General features: G+C 33.2%; 1 protein-coding gene across 13 annotated transcripts in view; it reads left to right on the forward strand.

Moving 5' to 3' along the window:
- LOC102680558 (polypyrimidine tract-binding protein 2) overlaps positions 1-5,587 on the forward strand; it is a 503,794-nt gene that overhangs the window by 124,825 nt on the left and 373,382 nt on the right. For 6 of the 13 annotated variants that reach the window (XM_006610290.2, XM_006610291.2, XM_006610292.2 and 3 more), the window contains exon 1: positions 1-426. The exons of 5 other annotated variants lie outside the window; for them this stretch is intronic. The gene's annotated coding sequence lies outside the window, so the exon portion shown is untranslated. The remainder of the gene's footprint in view (positions 427-5,587) is intronic. 2 more of the 13 variants (XM_006610302.2, XM_031515492.1) reach the window with 1 other exon arrangement.

A 5,587-nucleotide genomic window follows, 5' to 3' on the forward strand; every position in this document is an offset into this window, starting at 1 on the left:
CTCCTAACCTCTAAAAGCGTTTTCGCCAACCGTTCTCTGTGACAACCGAACCAAGCAGCGGCTGCGTCCTCCTGCTCTCATCCGTGTGACGTTGTCTTCGATTCGATATTCACGCGGCGTTCGCGCGTTCGTTCACTTCACTTGCCGCGTAGTGCGTGCGCGGAAATCATCGATATCTGTTTTTCCAAGTGACACACCATCACCGATTGCCGGTATAATATTCGCGGGCGTCGCAACGGATCGTGAAACAAAAGAGATAAGGAAATATATTCTAACCTGTGCCTCTCGTTTGTGTGCTTTGTGCCAAGGATATTCACGTGTGTGTACGATTATTACAACATCGCCGATCTTTCTCAGGGAGCACTACGTTTTTTCCTTTGGATACGATCTTCCTTCGCCTGTGGACCACGTCCTACCGTTCCCACGGTTAGTATACAATGTTTGTTATCAAAGCCGGTTGTCGTAGACGCATGCTGCGCCCCTACGCGACGAATAAAGGTGCTTTCGGCCGATCGGAGTCGAGGCGACGTTTCCTCGTGCGCGCGTGCTCCAAAGTCAATGTGTACATACCCCACCGGTCGGTCGCGAGATTCAAGGGCGCATGTCCAAAGACTGTTCACCCGATGCTCCGTTCAAACTTGAAATGCTTCTCCTTTTATTGTAATTACTTGGTCGTATTCGATAAACCTTCGTCGTATTTTTTCTCTCTCGTATTTCAAGAAAATTTATTTCGCGTTCAAATCGTAATATTCGTACTAATCGTAGATGTCTAGGTCACGATAACTGGTGTCGAACTGCGAAATCAAAATATTTGTGCGAGTCTCTGTTTACGTTGCGCGCCGAGATTCATGGTAGACACGCGCATTCCATTACGCGCCAAAACCTTTTCGACGTTTCATGGCATCGCTTGTATGGAAACGAGTTTTGTGAATTCGTTTGTTCTTTCTGTATTTTTCCATCGATTTCATTTCTTTTTTAGAACTTGTGGATGAATTTTATGCAAAAGTAGACATTTTTTTCCACATGTTTGAATTTTATTATTATCGCGACGTTGCCATCCATACAAAGGATTTCTATTGTTGCGTTTGTTTGCGTAAGAATGGCGCTTAGAAAGCGGATATTTTGTGGAAGCGTAACTTCTGATGTAATTTAAAGTTGAATATAAAATTGTTGACGAAGATTTAATATTTTTATATAATATTATATAATTTGATTTTTTTTATCGAAGGTTAGATTGAAATAAAAATTGATATATTATTCAAGAATGTAAATATACTATATCGTTATTATCTATACAATTAGAATTACTAATGTTGTTGTTATCTTAAGTACACATATTTTTTACGTCACTAAGACAAATTAGTATTTCCGATAAATTTTTGTTATATGAAATGGCTATAATATAGTATAAAATAGCATTGCAATTTTTTCATTTTATCGAAACAAAATATTTTTAAATATTTACACGTTAATTTATTTATTCAAAACTTTTCTGTTTGTTATTATATATATTATATAGAATTCAAATAATTACATTATATATTTATTTTATTACGATATTATTCGAACAATTATATCATACTATACATATACTATTATGCACTCTGCTGATTGCTACATTAGATATCCAATTAACAAATCTTATTTATATATTATTTCATCAGCTACAGCCAGTCCAAGGAATCAAATTTCACATACGTTTACAATCTTAACAACTAAACGGGACTAAAGATTCTTCAAACATGCAATTCCAGTTCAGACTTTCTCACAATTTCCTTTCTCTGTTTTCCGTTCATTCAGAAATTTCGTCGGTCCATTAGTCCATTCGATCGGTCGCGATATCGACGTTAATTAGAGCGAATTATCTCGGGAATTGCCGGAACGATCGTCTCTGTTTTGACCCATTAAATCGTTGTTAGGCCGCGATATCCGCGATATCTCGCAGTGGGCGGAATAATGGTACTCGTCGGCTATAAAGGGCAGTATAGTCTGTGGTCATAGTACATAACAAATATCAGGGTGAGAAAAGAGAGCACAATAATATCTTTTTTCGATAAATTTCCCAAAATTTTTGAAGTAACCAGCAGATTTTTGACCACATCTCGAGATCATATTTAATTCATCATTTAAATTACAAAAATTGACAAATTGTAAAATCATGAATTTTCATAAAAATTAGCACAAAAACGACGTTTATGATAACGATAGAAAATTCTCTATTTTGAATTTTGCATTTTTGACAAGATATTCGAATTCGACGCGTGAAAAAAATATTAGAATAACGATTTTTAGGAAAATCAAAATGGACGAAATTATGAATCTTGGCCAGCTTTTTCCAGAAGAGGCACCACTGGGCGAAGACCTCTTCTCGTGTGGAGCCAATAGACTCGCACGTGGTGCCTCGCCAATATGTTCGGTTGAAAAAGTATCGATCTGAGACTCGGCCGAGATATTTTCACGGCGGCAGCAGCCTGCTTGGCTGACCTGGAGGAGAGAGATTCGAGGACTTAGGGTTGTTTGGAACTAGGGAACTGGAAGTTGCTTCTTGGAGTGGAGGGGTGTTCGGTACGTGGGACTTTTACGGGATTATGTTTGCCGTGTTGGAAGTTCTCCTTTTGTGTACATTATATAGGGGGTATTTTTTTTTTCTTTTTATGATTTTTTTTTCTATCGTGAGATTGTAAAGAAAGATGATGGAAGGTTTAAGATCTATCAATGGAATTATTGCTGAAATTACACGGCAGATATATATTTTCTTTTCTTAATTTTTTTGAAAAAATTTTTTTAGATATATTTACGACGTTCAGAGGTGAATAATGGTAATGATTATTAAACTTAGAACGTAAATGTATATGTGTCTATATTTCTCTAGAAATTTACGATCTTTTGGATTTTCATAATCAAACACAGTATTTGCAATTAGAGTTTTTTCGATCGTAAAAATTATTAATAAACCTGATCGAATGTCGAAATGTTAAAATATTTGTATTTAGATTATTATCTCGATCGGTTTTTTATTCGATGAAGAAAATAATATCTAATAATAAGATCTATTATAAAAATAATAATAACGGACACGTGTCTTTTTTTAATGCACGATTTTTCACCTAGTTTCTTAGTTAAAAAATTATTTACTTTAATCAATATATCGTGCTACTGAGAAGAAGAAAAAAGAGATTTATCTGTACAGGGTACATCACAAGTTTTATTATTAGATATATTAAACACGTTATAGAGGCCACGTTAGTCGGTGTATGCATGTTTTTGCAGAAAATTTATAGAAAAGAATAATAAAGAAATTGCTCATAAGAATTCTATTTTGGATATAAAGTTTTACATCATTATTATTTTGCTTTTGTATAGAAGTTCTTTTTATTAATTCAGTAGAAGAAAGCAATAAAAGTTGTAACATGGACAAAATTTAATCACGTAAAACGTATATATTTATATTGTATTTCTATTAGTGATTTTGCCCATATGCAAATATATACATTCACGAATACGATGTTTCTAGAGATTACCATCGTAAAATATCTTTTATCCTCTAAATTTATTTTAATTTATTTACGCGTATTGAACCTATAAGTATTTGACCGAATCACTTGAGACACATACATATTTATTTTACGTCGAAAGTCTTATTTAATTTCAGCCTTCGCACGAAAGCGTGACCAACATTCTCAGCAAAATAAAATCTCCAATTTCTAGCAGTGGAGTGAACATATTCGTTTCATGAAAGCGATAGTTTAAAGAGATAGTTTTATGAGAATTGATATTTATAATCGCGTTTATTTTTTGCATATTGAATCAAATTGGTCAATATCAAATTAATTTTGTAATAACTAAAAACTGTTGAAGTTAATCTGAAAAATATCCAATCATATTCAATATAATTTATTGAAAATTAATAAAAACAAGTCGATAATTTTTGACACGTATATTTATATATATTTCACTCTTAATAATAATTATTTAATTGTTTAAGAAGAAGATAGAATGCATGGTGAAAAATTATATGTTGAAAAATTAAATATGAAACACTTCGAGAGAGAAAAAAACAATTTTTCTATTTTTCTTATTCGAATCCATATAATCACGTTAAATTTTTAATATTAAATTTTGTATATCTCCTTTAGTTTTACCGTATTCTTGGCGAATTTAATAAAAAAATCAGTATTTGATGGTTGGTTCAAAAAGGAAATAAAATTCGACTAGCTTCGTCTGGCAAGCGAAATTTAGGATAATGTTATAAATAATTAAAACTGTTCGAGCTAACAAAGTCGAAGCAAAGTTGAGTATAAATTGTATTAATACGTGTTGGAACTTGGCAAGTTTTGCGCCTGGATGAAACTCGAAACTCGACTCGAAGAAGATCGATCGATATATTCTCGTTGTAATGCTATTCTTTAATTCGTGGGGGAAATATTATTGAAATATTTTTTAATTGGATATTTAATTTAAAGCTTGAATGTTAATTCAATTGAACGTAGAAAAAAAAATTGATTAAACATGAATTCAATTTTTTTTTTTTTTTTTTTGATACATTTTTTGATATTTAATCGGAAATTTGGTTAAAAATGTAATTCGACTGAATTTAACAGTTGTGGTCACGACCATTCCATTAGCACGTGTAACATGGTGGATATTTCAGTTATTTCACGGGCGTTTGAAATGAATTTCTAATTTTGATACAGTTTTGGAATTGTATGAAATTGGACGTAAAATATGTACGAGCTCGACAAAATTTCATGTGTTAATTGCATAGTGGTGAGTGCGAAAATATCGTTATATTTCGCAAGCGCGTTTATACTTGAATTAACAAATTATTTTTTTATAAACGGATATGGATTATATTTTATTCAATTTTTTCCCCTCAAACGATTCAACGATGCTCTAATATTTTTAAAGCAGCAACGATCTGTTCTAGAATAATTCCCAAATAAATTTTCTCCTTTTATTCTAAATTCTAAAATTTCCAAATTAGTTTTCAATCATAAATATTTCCAAACTTCTCCTTCCCTTAATTCCAATTTCCAAAATTTTCAAATTAGTTTCTCTAATTTTCTCAAAGCAACTTCTTCTCCAAATAAATATTTCCAAAATTTTCATTCAAACTTTCTCAATTCTCAACCTCCAATCTCTTTTTCTCAACAAACTCCTGCCAAATTTCCAAAACCTTCAAAAATTAATTCTCAAACCGATCATTTTCCTATACAAAATACCTTCCCAAATAAATTTTCTCGAAATTCCCTCGAAAATCCCCGACCTTCCCTTTTCTCAAACTTCCAATTCCCAAAATTTCCAGAAACAAATTTCCTCTTTCCCCGCCTACCTTCTGCTCCCTTCTGCAAAATAACGTATTATTTCGTAGATTCCCGCGCGTTTCTAAGAAATAACAAACGCAGGATCGCTTCCATCAGCTTACCCGCAACACCTGTCCGACCTGTGCACACGTTCATTAAGTCTCTCTCTCTCTTTTCTTTCTTTCTCTCTATCTTCCCCTCTCTCTCTCTCTCTCCCTCCTCCTCCGGATCGTGAGAATCGGCCGAGCCTCCCCTATGAATCATTGCTAGCTCGTGGCGAGCTA

The sequence above is a fragment of the Apis dorsata genome, unplaced genomic scaffold, assembly GCF_000469605.1.
Source record: "Apis dorsata unplaced genomic scaffold, Apis dorsata 1.3 scaffold_73, whole genome shotgun sequence".
Lineage (NCBI taxonomy): Eukaryota > Metazoa > Arthropoda > Insecta > Hymenoptera > Apidae > Apis > Apis dorsata.